This window comes from Cynocephalus volans, chromosome 1, assembly GCF_027409185.1.
Source record: "Cynocephalus volans isolate mCynVol1 chromosome 1, mCynVol1.pri, whole genome shotgun sequence".
Taxonomy (NCBI): Eukaryota; Metazoa; Chordata; class Mammalia; order Dermoptera; family Cynocephalidae; genus Cynocephalus; species Cynocephalus volans.
The window spans coordinates 124,056,213-124,079,115 of record NC_084460.1 but is presented as its reverse complement, the minus strand read 5'-3'; the positions used below and the strand labels follow the sequence as shown (position 1 = coordinate 124,079,115).

General features: G+C 31.6%; 1 protein-coding gene and 1 pseudogene across 2 annotated transcripts in view; both read left to right on the top strand.

Moving 5' to 3' along the window:
- Positions 1-22,903, top strand: part of STXBP5L (syntaxin binding protein 5L) — a 354,645-nt gene that overhangs the window by 271,380 nt on the left and 60,362 nt on the right. The gene's annotated exons all lie outside the window — the stretch shown is intronic.
- Positions 18,341-19,504, top strand: LOC134386848 (actin-related protein 2/3 complex subunit 1A-like; annotated as a pseudogene).

Here is a 22,903-nt window from a genome sequence, read left to right as displayed (position 1 = left end):
AGGCTTCTGGTAATTCACTGCTGTAATCTATTGCTTTATTTTCATAATTCTTAAAATGTGAAGTTAATAATTTTAGTAATTAGGTATAACTCAGTTTCTGAAATTTAACTAAGAAAATTTAATTTCAAAAATCAAATAGAAATAAATGTCTTTAAAAATATTTTTGGCCCAAAATAAAAGTAAGATCAGAGGTATGAGCGCAGTACTTTTAAATATATTTTAAAGGAGGGTTATTTTGCACATACCTTAATAAAGCTTTAGAAGTATCAGATAAAAATTGGTACTATTACACAGAAACTTTGTCATCTTATGGCTAGAACTGAATTAGTAGGAAGTATATACTATAGGTACAGGAGCAAATTATACCATTCCTCTGGACCGTGATTTGGAAACATGTATATTCACTGACAAAGAAAGAAAAATGATAATATAATATGGTGTAAAGTAAAACATCAAGATAAAGTGTGAGCCCATTAAAACATATAAAAAATGTGATAAAGATTTCTAGGGATAAGTCTTTAAGGCATGTAGAAATCTTTGGGTAGTGAGATTATGGGTGGTTCACCTGTTTTTTTTTTTTTAATTTTTATTTATGTTTATTCTGACTTTCCTATAATGAATATATAGTAAAATGTAAGTTTTTAAGCACCAAAAATATTAGGCATATCTTTGATACTGAACTATAGATCTATTTTTACAGACTAGCAAAAATTGTAATTCCTTTTTATTTACATTATTTTTTATTTGAATTTCAAACAAGTTTATAAAAATTTAATGTTTTTATAAAGCAATGAATTTGGACTTTTAGAAATTAAGAATTGCAACATTTCTTCAATTTACTTTATCGCTTAAAAGTTGTTAGTATTTTATCATTGTTCTTTGAGAATCTAGGCTATATAGAATCTAGTTCTGTATAAATTTTTCTTTTAATCATAGCTTTCTAATTCTTATTTTATGGTTTTATTTTAAAGATTGTCTCATACATTTACCCTTTCTTTTGCATTCTCATTGGCACCATCCTAATTTAGGTATTTATTATTTCCACATACCTAGATAGAGTATCACCTAGAGTATGTGTCTCTACTTTCCATCTCTCCCTTTTACAATTCATTTTGCATGTCGTGTTGCAATATCAATCTCCTTAAAATATTACTTTAATCATATTTTCCCATAGTCAGAAATCCTATATCGAATTTACCTAATAACCTAACCTGACTTTAAATTCTCATTCATAATCTGAATTTGAATAGTAATACATCTGTATGGTTCAAACATCAAAAAGAAATTGAACAAAACTGTTTCCATCCTCCTAAAAAAATAAACATTATTGTTTCTTTTTATCCTTTCAGATAATTTGTGTTTGTAAACAAACCAAAACATTTATTCTTTTTTGCTTCCCATTTTATGCACTTTACTATATTGTGCTTGTTTCACTTTACAGTGTATTCTGTCTTTTTATTTTATTACATTTTTTTAAATTGTTGTATGATTATTGAATTGCATGCATGTACTGTAATTTATTTAAGCAGTTTACCTGTTAAAGGACATTTAGTTTACTACCAAACTTCTGCTCTTACAAACAATGCTACAGTGACTAACCTTGGTATGTACCTGATTTTACATATGTAAGTATATCAATGGGATAAATTCCTAAAATTGGAGTTACTGAGTCAAAGAGTATATAACTGTCTCATTTTTACAGTTACTCCCAAATAACTCTTTTTAAGATTTGCAACAGTTTTCTCTCTTAGCAATAGCATGTAAACACTGTTTATCAAGTTTGTTTATTTTTGCCAGTCTAATAAGTAAAAAGGATATGTCAGTGTTGTTACAATTTACCTTTCACATATAAGTGATGTCAAATACCTTTTCATACGTTTAAGAGCTCTCTAAATTTTTTTTCTGTGAACCATCTGTGCGTATACTTTACCCATTTTCTATGGGATTGTTTGTCCTTTTTATATCAATTTGTGGGACTTCATAGATTAAGATTATCCCTTTGTGACATGAGATCCAAATATTTTTCTCAATTTAACTTTTAACTTTCCCTGTGGTATCTCTTCTTTAATCAGTTTTTTATAATCAGACATTGATCTTTTTTTCCAAGGCTCCTCTTTCTTTATGCCCAACAGTTTAAATACTATTGGGATTATCCATTCTTTAAAGTTTTAGTAAAATCCCCTTATCAAATCATTCACCCTTTATAATTCCTTATTTTGTATATTTGTAGTTTCTCTTTAAAGAAAAATATTTTCATTATAGAAATTTTGCAACATATGCAAAAGTTGGGATTCTATTTTTCTTTAATTGGGCTAACAGTTGATCTATTTTATTTTTTTATTTAGCCTCAAACAATAGGTTTTACTATTTTGCTTGGTTTTTTTTTTTTCTTATTAATTTCTGCTTTTATCTTTATTAGTTACTTCCTCGGCTTTCCTTTATTTTATTTTTCTCATTTAAACTTTTTTGTGGTATATGCTTAATTCATTTATATTTATTATTTCTTACATGTTGATGTAAGTATTCAATGCTCAATTTCCCTTTGAACTCTGCATTAAATATATCACATAGTTTTCCATAAATTGGGATATCATTAGCATTATTTTCTATATAGTAGGAGATTTGTTCACATTTCTTTAACCCAAGAGTTATTTAAGGTAGCACTGAGTAGCTCTAACTGTTACTTTGTTATGTTATTTAAGCCTTTCATGTCCTTACTTATATTTTGATTACTTTACCTGCCAAGGGTGGAGAATGGGTGAATCAAAATATTGTACTATTAATGTGTTTGTGTCTTTTTCTTTGTATCTGTTGTGTTTTTATTTTTTAAGAATATTCATGCTGTCTTATTTTATGTGTAGTATTCAGAAAGTATATCCACATTTTAAAGTACAGCCTTTGCCATTAGTCACCATTGTTTGTTTCATTAAAAAAAAAAAAAAGTGTTCTTCACCTGAATTCCACCTTGTTTACTATTAATACCACAACTCTTGCCTTTTTAATTTGGAATGTTTTTGCATACCCTGACCTCTTTTTGGGTAAATTTTTTTTTATCGAGGTATAAGATACAAACCTCAAAGTGTATAAATATTAAGGGTTCAGCTTGATTAGTTTTTAAAAATTAATATAACTAGTAAACACCCAGATTAAGAACTAGAACATTATTAGATCCCCGGAAGCCTCCCTTATGCACCTCTCAACCACTAAACCCCACAAATGTACCTACTATTCTGACTTTTACCACCATAGGTTATTAGTTTAGTGGGTTTTATTGCCATCAATTAGTTTGATGGGATTCTCATATAAATGGAATTAAACAGTACTTATTTTTTTGTCTTATGTTGCTCAACATTTTATATATGATAGTCACCTGTGGAGCTCTTTATCCTGTTCGTGACACCAATTGTAAAGCTACATGACCATACCAGTTGTCCAGCTACTTTTACCTGCCAGTAATCCTGCCAACTACACCATTTGTTGCACTCAGGCTAATGTCAGAATCCTGTGGACATCGCCAATTGTAGAACTCTTAATCCTGTTCATGACGCCAATTGTAAAGCTAGGGCTGGGTCTGGTGCTCACAGACCCCTTGAGCCCATGTCCAGACTGGGTCACAAACCCTTCACACACCAGGCTGGATCCCCAGACCCCTTATACTCAGGTCTATGAGCTAGGTAACTGGCAAACAGTTTCTTGGAAGCCGTAGGTTGGAAAGCATGGCTGCTTGCAGCGGTAGCCGCCCACGGGCAGATGCCCGCCCACCTGCTTCACCAAAACTCTGTAAAGAACGCAAGAATAGCAACAGAACTAAAAAGATACATTGGTGTGCATGTGCACTAACTCCACACACACACACACATACACACAATTTGCCTACAAAAGATGTGCTGAACCACACCCAACTGGACCCAAGGTGAGGGCCCTGACCAAACTATTCTATTTTTCCAACATCATCTATGTTGCTATATGATTTTTATTGCTGTGGAATATTTCATTAAATACATATACCTCAATTTATTTATGTAGTTTATTGTTGCTGAACATTTAGGTTTTCAGTTGGGAGCTATTATAAATAAACATGATATGACTGATCTTATACATTTTTTAATGTAAATATAAATGCATTTCTGTTGTATGTGTATCTGGGAGTAGAATTTTGGGGTCATAGGGTATGCATATGTTCAGCTTTAGTATAAACTATCAATGAGTTTTCTAAAGTGGTTGCACCAATTTTATTTCCACTAACAGTGTATGAGAGTTCCATTTGTTCTACACACTTGCCAATGTTTAACATTTTTTTTCCAATTTTATTATTCCAAATTGTATGTAGTAATATGTTATTATGGAATTAAATTGCATATCCCTGTTCTCTAATAATTTTAATGAGTTTTTTATGTTTATCGACTATTTTAATATCCTCTCTTATAAGATATTTAGGTCTTTTGGTCATTGTTATTGGATTGTCAACTTTTTATTACTGATTTCTTATTTACAGAAAGTGTGTGTGTGTGTGTGTGTGTGTGTGTGTGTGTGTGTGCTGGATAGAAGTTTTTGATGGATTATATATAGTGTGAAATATCTTCTCTCACTCTGTAGCTTGCCTTTCATGCTCTTAATAAAAGAAGTTTTTAATGCCACTGTAATTCAATTTACAAATCTTTTTTTTACTGTTACTGCTTTATGTGTTTTGTTTAAAGAAAATCTTTGTTCACCCCCAGATCATGAAGATATGTTTTTCATATTATCTTCTAGAAGCCTTATTATTTTACCTTTCACATTTAAGTTGAAGTTTCATTTGGAATTTATTTCTGTGTATAAGATGAGAGAGGAGTCAAGGTTCTTTTATACCATTCAGGAAAAAGCACCATTTAGGGAGAAATAATCATTTCCCCCACTGCACTAAACTGGTATTTTTACCACAAATTAGTAGACTTTACCGTGTGTGTGTGTGTGTGTGTGTGTGTGTGTGTGTGTGTGTGTGTGTGTGTGTGTGTGTGTTTAGAGACTCTATTCCAATACACTGGCACATTTATCTGTCATTTATCCAAAACCACACTGTTTTAATTGCTGTTGCTTTTTGGTATTGCTATCTGATAGTGTAAGTTCTCCAATTTTGTTTTTTGTGGTCTTTTTCAAGATTGTTATAGCTATTCCAGGTGTTGTGTGCTTCCACATAATTTTTAGGAAGAATTTGTCAGTTCACACACAAACATGCTTAGATTTTTATTGCAGTTCATTGGATCTATAGATCAGTTGAGCAAAATTAACATATTCAACAATGTTCAATTTTTTCTTTGGTGTCTCTATGTTTATGTGTGTCTTCTTTCTCTCAGTAATATTTTTAGTTTTCTTTGTAGAGTTCTTGCACATCTTTCATTAAGTTTATTCCTTTGTATTTGATTTTTTTCTTGTTACTGTAAATGTTAGTCTTTATTTCTTTTTCTAATTGTTTGTGACTAGTTTGTAAATTCTTTTGGATTATCTACATATAAAATTACACCCCCTATGAAAATGACAGTTCTGTTTCTTCCGTCTAAAGGAGGAAATTGGCTAGGACCTCCAGTATAATGTGTAATAGATGTGGTGTCAGCAGACATCTTCTTATTCCCAGTCTCAGGCATGAGGTTTTCAATATTTCATAATTAATTATGATAATTGTCATAAGTTTTTGGTAGATCCTGCTTTTAGCCCTCTACCTATGATGTTTTTCTTCTTTTATTAATGTTAGAGCAGATCTGGGAACAACCACACTTTTTTTTTGGCCAGGCTGACTCATAGGACTTTGCATGCAATCAAGTAGATTGCTTCAAAGCAGGACAGCTTTGCCTACTTTTGTATTATATTATGTGGGGCAGAAATAATGGACTACAATAAGAGTCATTTATGACTTCAATACCTTATTTGATACCTGTTTACTGGGAAGATCCCATTCTTCTTTAATAGCAACTTTAAATTATAAGGAATCATAATTGAAGAATGAGATGTTTTTTGATAACAGCTTTGTAATCGTTAAACGTTATATTTGTTAAAATATGTGAAATTTATCTTACTGGGGAAAGTGCCAACAGAGTTTACTATATCTTAATTAAGAATATTGGAAATAACATCTCCTGATTCCATTCATTTCCCACAAAAAGAACAATAATTAATTGTGTTATATTAGAAAGTCTTTTTAAGCCCACAAAGTAAAATGTAGCAACACATGTACCTAAAACTGCATTCTGCAATCTCTTGATATTGTTGTAGGAATTGTTGCCATTGAATCTAGATCATCGGAAAACGTATGATAAGGGTAAATGCAGACTTTTTAGCCCAATCTCATAAAACTAAAACATAACTATGAAGAAAACATATTTAAGAATTTAACAGTAGAGTTTACAAAACTCATAGAACTTATTGTCTCTAGAGGTAGGGAAGAATGAAAATATAAACAAAGTGTTTAGGTAACTTATTGGCAGAATCAACATATGTAATTATAGAAAACTAGAATATTTGTAATGCAGTCTAACTTTTGAGAAATTAAGAAAAGCAGCCATGCCCTCCTAATAAAAGTCTCCATGTTGTCGCTTTAATGGTGGCTGGCCGGTATGGGGATCCAAAGGGGATTTGAACACTTGACCATGGTGTTTTCAACACTGTGCTCTAACCAACTGAGATAACAAGCCAGCCTGAAATAGTCCATGAGGTCTTATTAATAATGGCAATTGTTATGTTTGTATCTGGGTATACCTTTCTTTTTAAAAAAACTTATACATAGCATTTAAGGGGCCAATACTATTCTTGTCTTCTCTCTCTTCCTTTTTATTCACCTTAGTGCAGTTGTTCTCAAACTTAAGCCTGTATCAGAATCAGGTGAAGCAGGTGAAGAATTTGTTAAAACACAGATTTTTGAATGATGTATAGCCAGAGATTTTAATTCAATAGGTCTGGGATAGAGCCTGAGGTTTTTCATTTCTAGCAAGTTTCCAGCTGATAATAATGCTTCTGTTCTCTGGACGATCTGAGAACCGTTGCCCTATGAAACATTTTGAAAATATATTTTTTAGTATTTACCTCCCCTACTGATTTCTATTTGAGAATCTCAGACCCTTGCCCTTTTAGATATGCTAAAAACAGATGAAAACATTGATGCAAGTGTCTCTGAATAGGAAAGTTTGGGAATTAGGGAAGTCAGGAACCAGCAATCATTTTATAATCTGATTTCCTATATGGATCTCAAACTCCCTTATACCCCAATGAACTACAGGTAAAGTAGAGTGAAGTTTCAGTCTATGAAGTATTTTCTTGAGGATAATCAAAGAGACAGAGTACAGATTGGAAGCTGAAAAAATCTAATGAACCAACCAGAAAGCTGATGTTCTCAGAGTAATATAATGCTTTCATATTCCTTATTCACTCAACTAGTCAGCAAATAATTTTCAGTTTCTACAGTTAAACATTATGCTATCCACTGCAGATAAATGAATGAACAAAATAAACATACTCCATCACAAATAGAACTTACAGTCTATCTTCAGAAACAAACATTAAACTAACAATTATACAAAGTTTTAGTACTTTTTCTAAGCTGTGCAAACCTTTTTCACTCACCAGGTAAGGCTGTGCAATTTGTGTACTTCACAAACTTACCTCCGAAGAGGGTAAGTAGTGCTAACATTCAGCCCTAGCTCCACTTACCTTGCACAGAACGGCAATATTCTAAAGAAAATAGCCACTGTCTCTTTGTACAAAAAGTTGAAAACTCACCAAGACTTCACCTGTAGTGCTGTGTCTTTCCAGAAGGTGTATATTTTTCTAGTATGTCTTACTTGAAGTGTGCCTTTTTTCCTAATCCTCTGCTCAGATGAGCATCTTTTTCTAGGCTAGCATCAGGTCCTGCTACTGCTGCTACCATATCCATCCACCCTCATAATTTTCACTGTCTACAATCCACAATAGACTTATTATGGTACCAAGTTCAAGTAAAAGCTAGGGTGATAGAAATATTTATCTTTACTAAAAATATCTTTATTAAAATATCACAGAGGTTAGCGTCACAAAATATTAACAAAGGAGTGCTCAACTCTGTTGTTCTCAGTCCTAGGATAGAGCTGGGTCTTATAGTCTAGCTTGAATGTTCCTTTTGGATAATACTATGTGCCTACAAACCCACTACATCCTTCAAAAACTTTCTTTTTCCCTCTGAACAGTCCTCTGTTGGGGAAGTTCCTATCTTTATTTCAGATAAAGGTACAAAATAGAGACCATTCCAAATAGTTTATTACAAAATTCACCTTTAAGGTAAAAATTTTTGGTTCTCTTGGACTAAGAAATTACATGCCAACAGTTTTGTATTCCCTTCCTTTAGGACTTGCTACCAGAACTCCTGAGGCAGCACCAGGCTTTTATAGGAATGAAATACCAGCTGTGAGACAGAGGAATCAAGTACATCACTTGCCAGGTGAAGGTGAAAATCTCTTTTATGAACAAACAAGTTTTTCATATCTCCACAATTTTCTAGACTTTTCAATCTGTCTCAAAACTTTACTCTCACTTGTGCTGAAAACACAGGTCCTTCATGGTGAGTGAAAACAAATTTCCTTGAAGCAATTGTGAAAACCAGAGACACTTCATGAAATATAAAGTAGAAATTTCTAAGGCTTTTGTGAAAGGTTTTGAAATGTTCCATAGATTTTTGATGCTTTCATCAGGCTTATACAAAAATAAGGAGAGGTCAATAGAAAATTCAGAGAAAACTTTAGAGCCAGAAAAATAATGAGATTTTGTAAAAACTTCTCCAAAATTCTTCGTAATACAATTGTATATTTCTATAATCAGAAACAACCATAATTATCATGGAAACGCCATCAAAGAATTGCCTCAAAGAGGCAATGTTATCTCTCGAAAATAGTCAATAAAAAGAAAGGTCTTATGATCTAAATTTTATGCAGCATCATTGACATTTGATGCTGCTCATAGGAACTAAAACAGACTCAAACACAGGTTGTACAGCCTCCTTAAATTAGTCATTTGCTGCAAAATGGTTGTGGCCAGATTTATAACTTTAAAAAGTGTGAATTATTAATATTCTAGACCTCACATTAAATCAGTAGTCAAGGAAGATAATGATAATTGTTACCCATAATTTTACAAATAGTAGTTTCTTTTTTTCTTATGTAATACGACACTAGCAGGATATGCCTTTTTCTGATGAGAAAACTAAATCTCAGAATATTCGAGTGAATAGAGATGAAATTTAAAGTTAGCTATTTGTGGTTGGAGAACCTAAGCTTTTCCCCTGGTGTTTATTAATTAAATGAGAAAAATCAATATGAGATATTATAAAAAATAACCACAATTAAAATTATATGACATCCAACCAATGAGAAAAGTGAGAAGTAGCTGAGTTAAGAAGGGACAATGTTTTAACAAAAAATTTAAAAGAACTCAAGAAATGTACTTTGCATAAAACATCAAGAAACAAAAGTTTACCATTTAAGTTCTGGGAAAGATTGATTTTGAAAATAATCTTTTAATTGTTTATAAAATTAACAATATTATCATCACATTTGGAATATACGAGTACTGGGACCCATTTGCTAGAAATTGTAATCAACATTTGTATAGTACTTTAAGGCAAACAAGGTATCTTTAATATGCATTATTTTATTTAATTCTTGAAACAATCCTGTAAGGTTAGTATTGTTCTCATTTAATATGGATGGAGAAATTATGTCCAAGGAAAAAAATTCTACAACTTGCCCAAGGTTACCTTGGCAATAATAACTTAGTCTGAACCCAAATCTTCAGACTTCAAGGTCCTCCGATTATTTGGCCCCAAATATTTTGTCCCAAATTATTTGACCCCCTATTGTATGTTGAAAAAATAAAAGTGGGTTGAAAAACCCAGTTATTTCGAGGAGTTTATAATTCAAGATAGACATTAACCTAAACAAAAATAAAGTTTCATAGTTACTGGACAATATATGGCATTAATAGTCATTGATATGTTAACATTGTTTAAATAGAAATATAATGCATATTTTAAGGTAGAGGTAGAGTTGTGACATTAAACATTTTTATGCTGATGCAAATTCTAATAAGAATACTGCTTTGCCCAGCTATATCTTAGCCATTTCTGGGGAAAAAAAGAAACTGGAAAAAGGCAACAAAGTTTAGCAGCATGTAGGCCTTTCAGGGCTCCACCATGGCGTGGTGACTCCAAAATGCTTCTGTTTTGTTTTTGCTTTTTTAATTTTGCCTATATATGAGGATTCTTCAAAAGGTTAATGGAGCTGGCCAGTTAGCTCAGTTGGTTAAAGTGTGGTGCTGATAATACCAAGGCCAAGGGTTCAATCCTTGTACTGGCTAGATATCAAAAAAAAAATTTTTTTTTTAATTTTTTTTTTTTTTTTTAATAAAAAGCCTCATGGAAAGATTTTTATTATCTTTCAGCTCTATTTTTCCACAGACTTTTTGAAGTACCCTTGCACAAACCAAATGCTTTTGTCCTATCTCAGTTTCTGGCTTAGAGAAGATAGAGACAAATGAAAATTGTTACTATATTCAAACCAGTTGGTTAATCAATAAATAGATAAATTCATAGGTAAATAAACTTTACAAACATTTTAATCTAAGCAACTTTTATTTTAATTTAATGGTAGATTTATTTATTTTAGAGAAGATATCTAGACCATACAGGTGGTACCTTCTATATCAGGAAGATGGTGTTGATTAGTGGAAAGGATATAGTTTTGGAGTCAGAGAAATTTCATATTAACCTGTCACTTCCTAACATTATAACTTTAGCAAATTTCTTAACCTTAATTGTATACTAGTGTCCAGAATATATATGTTCAATAATATTTAATAGTGGTTATTTTAAAAGCAGGTGAGAACATTTATGGCCTAAAGAGACTGAGTCTGGTCCCCTCAGTCATTCTGAACATCCAAATATTAGTTATAGCTTATCCATAACAAAGTAGAAATCCTTCACTAGAAATCAAAAAGTAAATCCAGTTATTTCAAATTCAGAAACAACTAATTAAAAGCTTTGAATTAGAAACTTCTAACCTATCTCTTTATACTATTTCCCATTAAAGTAGTAGCCATATTCAGACTTTGATTCAGGGTTTAATCTATTCCTAAAATTTTAATTCAGATGTAGAACCAAGGATCTGACTGAGACTTATTTGAAGCCAGTACAACATCCCTCTGATGAACCAGGCTGCACATTTGTTGTCTTTGAACTGAATTAGGATATAGCAAAAAGGCACAGAGTATACAGGTGATTGAAGGAGATGGTACAATCAAGACACATGAAACCTCCTATGCAAAACCATGTTCTAATGCTTGAAGTTCTATTCATATTCAGGGCTGAGCATATGACCTCATTGTCACATAAACTAGGGTAAGCCACCAAACTGATTATTACCCTGCCTCATTACTATAATTGAACCTAAATTTGGGAGGCATGAATCTAAGAGTAGAGATGAATAGTTTTGCAAAGGTTTATAATATAGTGCTGTTGTCGGGCTTTGCCATCATCTGATCTTTAGGCCTGAATTTATAGATAAATATTATTATGTATTTTGCCATCAGCCAGTCCTTCACTCACTTGTATCATCTTTGGTCTCTCTGCCACTCTACTTAATAATTTCTAGGTAAGTCAAAAGTTGATAGATGTGATTAGGTAAGTGATTAACCCTATCTGTGGGGATGCTTTTCTTTGAATTTTTTAAGTCCGATTTATGGAGGTATAATTTACATAGAAGAAAATTCACCTTTTTTAGTTTATAATTCTATGAATTTTCTTTCCTTTGTTTTTAATTTTGTTTCTGTTTTCAAAAAGTATGCCACAGCATACAAGAAGAATTTACTAGTAACAAGAATGTACTGACAATTTACCCAGAATCTAATAGGACTAGGGTCATAAGAAATCAAAGTTGTAAGTCTAACAGTTGCTGCAGCAATGTTCCCTGATCCTATCTGGATTACCTGTGGTACTATTTGCTGTACTATTTTCTGTGAGCCAAGACAGGCAATGTTTCAATACGTGAAGAATTAAAGAGACCATTCTATGTGAGGATGGACAATGTGATTTAAGGAGGTTTTTTTTTTTTTCTTGTCTGTGGGGTTTTTTTGTGTGACAGTTCGGTACAAGGATTGAACCCTGGATTTTGGTGTTAACAGCACCATGTTCTAACTTACTGAATTAAGGAGATTTTTATAGAGAATAAACTTATTATGAATCAAGTGTGTAATATTGCTCTTGAAAAAACAGTGGAATCTTAGGAAGTACTTTGTGCAGAGCAAAGTAACAGTACTCTATACAACTAGGGGCTTTATCAAGTGTGCTATGTTTAATCACAGACACTAGATGTTAAACAGTGCGTGTTGCTCAGATAAATCATTTTTGACATAGAATACCATAGAATGACAATCTTTTTTTGCTAACTTAAGTTTAATAATGAAAATAATAGTTAACGTTGAGTGCTTGCCATATACGACACAGCCTAAGTGCTTTTACACATATTCCCTTACTTAATCCTGAAAAGATTCTTGTGAAGGAGGAACTATTATTATCACCATTTTACAGAAGAAGGGAAACATAAATATTTCTGAGATTAAAACACTTTGTGTTCTTAAAAACTGGACTTCGCTTCATCAAATGCCAGGAAACCTCCCTTGGAGAAAAGCAAGTATGGAGCTGTAAAGAGGGAAAGTAAGGTATTTAGCCTCTTCTAAGAGGGCACTACTACCCTTGTAACTGCCACTTTATATTCCTCATCAGAAGTTGGAAGATCAAAGATAGATATAATGAAAAATTTTAATTACTCAGAAAAGAAACCCCCAAGAAGAGCCTGTTAACCTTAAAAAATCTAATCATAATCACATTGAAAGGCCCACAGAAGTGATCTATATTTAAAAATAAGACAGAAACAATTTAAAAGATAGTTTAAGAAATAAATCCTTACATAATAATGTATTAGTTCCTGTTAAGAAATTAAATGAAAAATTATTTTAAATAAGTGACCCACCCTCTCAGTCCATCTAAATTATGAATCAGTTTACAAAATATACTTATTAGCAACTTCTTCTGAAGTATAATTATTGCATATGTTTATTTAGTTTGCCATATTTTGATATAAATAACATCTTTTTGTTTCTGGTGCTCATTCTAAACCCAGATTATTAAAATCTGATTAGACTTCCTCTTAATCTTATTTTTTAATGTCTTTTCATAGACAACTGCTTGTTATTATTTTATAATGGTGATGATACTTATGTTCTCTTTTATTAATAGACAACTGCCTGTTATTATTTTATAATAGTGATAATATGTATGTTTTCTTTTATAAGTAGTTTAGCTTGGCAAATTGCAGTCAGAAAACTACAAACCGTAGACCAAATCCACCTTGCCACCTATTTTGGTATGACTTGTAAATTAAGAATGGGTTTTAAATTTTTACTTATCTCTCAAAAGACAAGTAGTATTCCTTGACACATGAAGAGTATATTTGGGTTTGTATTCATATTCAGGTTTATAAAATCTATCATAAACGTGTTATAAATCATATTCAAGCTGAAACATCAGAGATCATATCAATAATATTATTTGACAGATAAGAAAATTAAGTTACAGATTGGCAAAGGGATTTTTCCAAAGTGAAATAACTGGGTAGTAGTAACAAGTCAGAAATTTGTGAAATGTTTTCTGGTTTTAAATTTAATATTCTTTCTACTGTATCATTCTGCATCTTTATTTTTAAATAACTTTCCTGGTTGTAAGGAAAATCACTCATTAAAAGTTATAAATTAATTGGTAGTCTGAGTCTTAATAAAGTATTAATTGACAGAAAAGATTTCTAACATAATTTTCCCTAATGCATTTTTTCCTGTAGAAATACACATTCCAGTTAAATATTTTATGTAAAATTTTTATTAACAGATAAATACTGAGGGGGACATCTTTTAATAAGTTGTAGAAGTATTCTTGGTTTATGCAAACATTTTCTAGTTGATTTATAATAATATAATTCAATTTATTATCAAATATTTTGTATTTTCAAGATTTTATCTACCTAATTCAACATCATAGTATTCAATGTTGATATCATCATTTCATCTACCATAGGCATAGTAAGGTTTCCTTGCCTACATCATATATAATAGAATTTTCTTCTTTCTACTTAAAAAAAAAAAAAAAAAGTTGACAGGGTTGATCACTGTCTACCCTTTTCATTATTTGTGATGTGATCTTATACATCTGTTGCAATATCTCTTTACCAATTATATTTGTCTGAAATTAATTTTTGGTTCTTTTCAAACTAAATAAGAAATAACTTCTCACACCACATGTGAAAGTATGTAAAGATACGCTTTATTTACTTTAAGAATAATTGCTTTCCTCATGTTTCTGTTTGCATATTAAATATTTACTACTGAATTACAACAAATATTGGAACAATATTTCTGTTTCCATACATGCTCACTAAATGTAATGTTCATCAGGATTTTAATAATGATACTATAAATCATACTGTTTCCCCACATTCCTCTTTAATTTTATATAATTAACAACTGCCTTTTTCCTTTTTCTGTTGTTTCAGTTAAAGGATCAAGAAAGTTAAGTCTGCCAACAGATCTTAAGGCTGATCTTGGTACGGTAGGCAAAAGCCAACAATTTTAAGTTTTCTTACATTCATTTGGCTGAACATTTTTACCAACCAATCCATGAATAACACAAGTTTCCTAGATGACAGTGTTTGATAGCTTTCCAAAAAGACTTTCTTAAAAATCACCATACAGTTCTGTTGGCAGCATTCAACATTTTGTTTGTTAACAATCATTTTACAAAATTATGTTTTATAAATCATTACACACCAAGGTATGTAATGTTGTTTGTTTTCTTTTTATCATGAAAACATTTTAAAACATTGAATAGTCATACATATAGATCCTTTGTGACTATAATCATGTAAATGAGCTTGGTTTTGTGGAGTGATTTCCCCTATTTTGTGTATTAGTATCATTTAGAATTAATGCTGTTTAACAAAAAATAAAACAAAAAGAAAAGTCGGATACATAAAGGAATGGAACTGTGGCCATTTTTTAATTTTAAGGAAGTTATAGTAAATTTGATTCACTTGTAGTTTATTTTTTATGGTGGTCACAGGCTTATTCATAAGTCTAACTCTGAAATAAAGTAAGGCTTTTTTAAGTAGGCCTTCATAAATTTTTCTTTAAAAAGTTTTGTCTGCTTCTTCCAGCATGGTTTCTTTTTTGTTTGTTTCTTGTTTTTATTTTTAGAAATCCCTTGACTTGGTGTTATCAGTACCACACTCTCCCAAGTGAGCCATGGGCCAGCCCTGGATTACCTTTATTTTCATTTCCTTTACTCTGACTTAAAACCATAGTGTTAAATCCTACTAATATCATGGTTAAAATAACAAAAATACAATAATTTGTCTTTGCATTATTCTTCAGAGTTTACAAAATAATTTCATGTTATTTTTACTTGATTTTCTTAGCAACTCTTTAAGGTTGCTGTTACTATTCCCAATCTTTTTTTTTTTTTTTTCTTTTTTCCAGAGCAGAAGCTGAAGTTATGTTGTTAATAAATGGTAGAGTCAAGATTTGACCATAGGCCACAGAACATGGTGCCCAAATTTTATGGAGCATATTCACATACCTCATCTTATTGTGTCTAAATTAAATAACTGTTATAACACATATAATTTATAGCATTTAATTAGATATAATTATATATAATCCTATATGAATTTGATTAAATGAGATAATTATATATTATTAAATGCAAAGCACTAATATATTAGCTATTGCCATTAGTTCAATATTAATATTAAAGAAACTGTTATGAAGTTAATTAGTATTTTACAAGTGTTATTGATGTCAAAGGAAGAACCAACATTATAGTTCCATTTATTGACCTTCTACTATGTGTCAGACAATATGCCATATGATTTGTACATATTATCTGAGATAAGGTAGATGGTATTATTCCCACTTTACAAATGAATAAATTAAAGCTATTAAAAAATCAAACTTGCTTAAGTCACATATTTACTAGCAAAACTAAAATTTAAATCAAGTCTATATGATTACAAAGCTTATAATCTTATAATCACCTGTTACTTTGTTTTTTGTTTTTTTTTTTTAAAGATGACTGGTAAGGGGATCTTAACCCTTGACTTGGTGTTGTCAGCACCACTCTCTCCGAAGTGATCCAACCGGCCATCCCTATATGGGATCTGAACCCATGGCCTTGGTGTTATCAGCACCACACTCTCCCGAGTGAGCCACGGGCTGGCCCATCACCTGTCACTTTGTATAGCATGTACTGTGACAAATGTCAGATGAAAACTATTAAAATAATAATAACACTTTTCTTTAGAAAAATATGCATTCATGATGTTTATTCACATAATTTCTGCATATGATCATTTCTTTTCTAGAACGTTGAAAAAGTAAATAAATAAAGAATATTGCGAGCCCACTTCTATATTTATTAGAAGTAGCAAAGAGAACTTGTAGTTATAATTCTAATCTGGAGGTCAGTTAGGCATGTTGTTATTAATAAACATCTTCAATATATCTATAAATGTGAATCTGTCAAAGTCTCCAACTCTCTTCTCACAATTGCCTCATTCTATTTTTATTCATATTTTAAGAAAAGATGGATCATGAAAATTTAGATATATAAAGGGTAATATCACTGCGTATCACTTTCATGAAAGATTTTTTGTACTTAAAAGGGTTCACATTAAGATTATTAAATTTCTATTTCTAAGAATGTTGTCAATGTAATTTTATTTTTAAAACTCATTTCATTTCCCGCAAATTCACAGAATAAAATCATAAGGCTTCTGAAAGAAGATAAATGTCTTTCTATGTAAACTCTTTCTGTGTAAAATCTTGGTGTAAAATATACCCTGGGTTGCTTAAAACATGTTTTAGGAAGATTATTTTCTAGTAATCTATAATCTATTAGTGAAGGAGGAACAAATTTAGGAAGGTCCTGATTAGAATAACAATGAAATTGAAAAGGAGTGAAGGATTTGCCATGAGTGACTTTACAGTTGATTGGATTGGGAGCAGTGGTGGAACAGGGCTGCTAAGGCATAGGAAATAGTGGCTACCGAGAGTTGACAGTAGCTCTCATGAAGAATAGCTGGTCTGAAAGGGAAGGAAAATGAGTTTGAGTTGCTAAACATCTATGTTTAATATTAAACAGAAATGTAGGGCAAGATTGCAGGGGGATCTCAAGCCCACAAGATTCATCTATATAAAGGTATTAGTGACTACGTATATGAACTGTACTAAAAACAAAGGAAAAAAGACATGTTGTACAGCTTTGGATATTAATGTACCTTCTTGTTACAGCAATCCTTAACTGGGGCAACAGTATAACACTAAGAGTAAAATAATAGTAATAGCAGTAAAAACCTCATACTGTGCATATTTACCCATTTAGAACCCTTCAGTAGTTAGCATTTTTTGAAGTAATTGCAAGACTCATGGGAAATTCCCTTATAATTAACATTTTTACATTTAGTAAAATCTTGTTTTCTGATTTTTAACAAAAATACATTTATTCATTTCTAATAAATAGGAATTTGAATTAAAAACCCCTAAAATAAATTAATAAAATTCAATAAAATTCAAGCCTTGAATGTATGTAATCTATAGTCTGGCACATTACCTTATGAATATATTGTGGTATATGCATAATAGAATACTGTAAATGAATCATAAGTCCCCATAAGCCTTTAAAAAAAAAAAGTACTACAGGATGATCTTTAGCCAACAAAAAGGTGCATGGAGAGGTCAGGGTCAAAGGACAAGTAATGATCATTTAATTCATTTAATTGTAGAACTAAAGTTAAATAATTCTGATAAATAATATTATAAAATAGAATGTAAACTTAAGTCCATAACAATATAAATACGATAGTGTAATTTTAAAATAGAGATACAGGAGGTAAAGAGGAGGTTAAGGTAGCCAACAAAAGAGTTAATAATTCTATAACTAAATTTGGTGGTAAATTGGTGGTGAATTGAGAACAAAGAGAAGTTGAAGGGAGAGGAATTATACTAATTTCACTTTTCATAAGGGGAAATCAATTGGTAGTATACATAGATGATAATTTAAGAACTATGGTATTAGTAATATATCTTCAAGGTAACCACTAGAAAAGAAAAAATACCCCAAACCTTAAAAATTATCCAAAGGAGTATATACAAAAAGTATATACAAAAGAAAATAAGAAAATACAGAAAGCATTTTTAAAAAAAGTATAACCTACAATAAAAGTGGCAGAATTGGCAGCGTCTGTTCATGTCAATTGACCAGAGTCTTCAAATTCTCTGCTCTGAGCCTGTCTGGAGTACCCCATTCCCAGCTTTCTACCCTTTGAAAGCCCCAAGAATTTTGTCTCAGTAACAGTTTATTCTAGAACTAATCACTTGTCATGCCTGGAACATGGATCATACCCAGATTGTCCTTGGCTCCAATAATCACAAAGCCTCCCATAAGAATGGGAGACAGTGTGGGAACCTCATGAACTCCAGTAGCACAATGAACACACCACAGGTATTGGCTGGGCTTCCAAGTGTGACCACATCATCATTTGAAGGAGTCAGAAAGATGGTGCCTAGAAGCTAATCCTGGTGATTCTGAGAATTAATCATGCAACTACTTTTGTGAAGTGGTCTCCCCTAGAGAACAGAATTGCTACAGGTAGTGGAGCATGATTCATTTGTTTGATACTTGAGTATGAAAATTACAGGTGGGTAAGCAAGCTACTTAAAAAGCCAATTTATTCCATGGTCCTCAGTTTGGATTGTCATCCCAATGATATTTTGCTGCCAGCAGGATCATGTGACTTCAAATACAGTGTTTCTATGTACATTTAAAAAATGGATAAAAAGCCAAGCCAACCAGTATGCCATGGGGCAGCAAGATGCCTTTTGATTAGCCAATGTCAGAGTTTTGTGGCACTGAAGACTGAGTTCCAGGTTCAACTTCTCTGACAGTGGAAGCTCTCTAGTCTGGGCCAGCCATGACAACACCATGTTCATTGCTGATGCCTCAAACAGCGTGCAGATTTTAACTCTAAAAACAGTTCCCATTATTCCTGACTGTATCATTTGTCTCAGACAACAGAATTGTTGTAGCTACTGGCCATGACTGCTGCTGAATGCTCTTTAACTGCAGTGGTGGTGGATATTTGACCTTAGTCTCTAAACTAGACATTCCAAAACAGAGCATCTATCACATGTCAGCCAAGAAACATTTCCATGACATAGACAAGAGGGCCACTAAGGACAGCAATACAGCATTGGAGAAGCTGCACCAGAATAGCGTCATTCAAGTATCTATATATTAAGTGAACAAGCAAGATTATCACAAATTTTGCATGATAGGAATTGGTGGAGCCATGAGACAACTTGGGATTTCAAGCCCTCAGAGTCTTAAATCCAGGTCCTTCAAGTAATATGAGGCAGAATGAACCTCTGTGATCTAGCATGACAAACTGCAATTGACTGCAGCTCTATTATTTACATGATGGTGAGGAAAGCCAGCCACAAAGAAACAGTGAAAATACATATTATGCCAATATTATTTGTGTGTTTTGTTTGAATATAATTGATGAAAGAGTTGGATTTTAAAAGCAGCAGTCTTTTTCAAAAATTGTATTTATTTATTTGTTTGTTTGTTTTTGCTGTTTCATTCCATTCTTGACCAAAGCTTCTTCTTAAGCAGTTTATTATGGAAAATTATCACACTAACTTGAAGGCGAAGGGAGTGTTAAACTATCTCCTAGAAAATTAAGTAAAAATGTGAGTGTGTTTTCAAAAATGACAAAACATGAAATGTCTCTTTCGTATTAATAAATATAAGTAAAATAATTCAATTTTTATAAGAAAAACAGCTGTCTACATGTATCACAAAACAAGAGAAATATCTAAAGAAAAGTGATTTAAACAGTAGTAGGATATATTAGACAACTCCTAGAAAAAGTAAAACAAGAGTTATGATATTACTGTCATAGTTGAATTCAAGGCAAAATGTATTAAATGAAAAAGTGCTTATATTTTTAGTGATGAAATCTATAATCCACAATGAAACTTTTTACAAATATTAATGCACTGAATTATGTAGAAGGGACAATAGTATAACAAAAACAGTAAGAAAATGATAAGAAATGAACAGAAATGCAATAATGAAAGATTTTAATATAATTTAACAACTCAAGAAGACAAGAAATTAGAAAGACTACAGAGGAACAAAGAAACATAATTAACATGGAAGATTTATTTAATATATCTTGAACTTTATACCTTGAAATATGTTATTTTCAACTGCCCATTGAAAATTTACTGAAATTAAACATGTATTAAAACCACAAAGAAAACTTCAATTATAAAAAGTAGAATTTTACAAACCATATTCTCTAATCACAAATCAATTGCATAAGAAATTAATAATAACAAATAGAAAACAAAAACAATACCTAGTACCTAGAAGATTTTTAACTCTTTAATAACTCTTGGGCCTGTTTCTAACTTGCTAGATTAGTAGCTAGATTTTTTAATAGCCCCACTATAATCATGAAGCAAGAACTCTAAAAATTCTAGAATAGGCACCTACAAGCTAGAGAGCAACTATAAAACTGTCTACCAGAAGTAGAGAGCAAAGAAGGGGAGCTAGAGAAAAACAAAATTCCAGACTGTATGAAGAAATTTAATGCTAAGAAAATTCTATAACATCAATCATCCCTAATGGAATTAATTTTATAAAAAGCATACAACAAAGACTTTAAAAATAACTTAGGATATTCAAAGAGAATAATCTAATAACGTTTAATTTTTAAAAGATCAAGAAATTATGAAGCAAAAATAAGCACAAATTTTTAAAAATTACCAATAGGAATCAAGTAGAAATTCTGGAACTAAGAAATACAGTAGCTAAACTGAAAAATTTATTACAGGGATTCAATACCAAATTTAAGCAAGCAGAAGAAAGAATTGGCCAACATGAAGATGGTACAATTGAGATGGAGAAAAGTGAACAGAGTATAAAGAACTTCTGGAACACAATTAAGCATACCAACATATATATTATGGGAGTACCAGAAGGGCAAAAGAGAGAGATAAAGAGAAAAGAAAGAGTATTTGGAGAAATAATGGCTTAAAATTTCTCAAATTTGAGGAAAGACATCATCCAAGAAACTCAATGAACTCCAAGTATGATAAACTCAGAGACCCACACTGAATCACATTGTCATTAAATCTTCCAAAGACAAAGGCAGGATCTTAAAAGCAGCAAGAGAGAAGTGAGTCATCATGTTCAAGGGATCTTCTTTAATAGCAAACCAAGAAGCTTATGCACAACAAAAGAAACAATCAACAAAGTGAAGAGACACCTACAGAATTGGAGAAAATATTTGCAAACCATACATCTGACAAGGAGTTAATATTCAAAATATATAAAGAATTCAAACACTCAATAGAAAAAAGCCCAAACAAACAAATGCATTTTCCTGACAATTAGTGATGTTGACCTCCTTTTCATATACCTGTTGACCTTTTGTGTGTCTTCTTTTGAGAAATGTTTACTCAGGTTCTTTGCCAATTTTAGTTGGATTATTTGGGGTTTTTGCTGTTGAGACATTGCCTCACACGTGTAAAAATGGCTTTTAGCAAGATAAAAAAAATAACAAGTGTCAAGTGTTGACAAAGATGTGGTTGAAAAAAATAAAACTTATAACTGCTGGTGGGAATGTACATTAGTAGAGCCATTATGAAAGTAGTATGGATGTCCATACTAGTTAAAAGAATAACTACCATATGATCCAGCAATTCCACTTCTGGGTATTGATCCAAAGAAATTGAAATCAAGATCTTGAAGAGATACCTGCACTCCCATGTTTAAAAGTTTTTTAAATAAATAAATAATAAATTTTTTTAAATGAAGAGTTCGAACATGTAGGAAAGATGAGATCCACTAGAAAAGTCTTGCCCTAAAATCTTTCAACAAGTAGAAACTTAAATGCAGGACTTCCATTTCTGTTAATATAGTAGATTGGAGATCCTGAAAGATTTTTTGTTGTGTAACATCTGAAAATGTTCATTAAAATATTTTTAAACACTTTGAAAAACAAAAACGGCAAAGCCAAAGCAATAATAGCCAATTCCTCATCAGAAACCATGGAAGCCAAAGGCAGTGGATGACATAAAGTACTGGAAGGAAAAAAAAAAAGCTATTAATGAAGAATTCTATATCTGAAAAGATTTTCCTTCAAAAATGATAGAAAATTTAAGACATTCCCAGATAAACAAAAGCAGAGGGAGTTCATCACTAAGTAGACCATCCCTGCAAGAAATGCTAAAGGGAGTCTTATAGGCTTAAATGAAAGGACACCAGACAGGAACTCAAATACATACAAAAAATAAATAACACCAGTTAAGGTAACTACATAGGTAAATGTAAAAGCCATTATTCATGTATTTTTAGTTTTTTAGCTCCTCTTTTTGGTTTCCTATAAGATTTAAGAGACATGCATAAAACATTAATTATAAATCTTTCTTTATAGGCATTCAAAGTATTAAGATGTAATTTATGATAGCAACAACAAAAGGGGAGATGATGAAGCTGTACTGGAGCAAAGTTTTGTATTCTATTGAAGCTAAGTTAGTATCAATTCAAAATAAATTGTTATAAGTTTTTAGGATGTTAATTGTAATCACCAGGGTAACCCTTAAGAAAATGAAAAATACTCAGAAAGGATACAAGGAGGGAATCAAAAAGGTACACTAGGAAAAAAAACAAACAAACAAAAAAGAAGGCTACACTTTAAGGAAATAGAAACAGAACAAATTAAACAAGCTAGCAGAA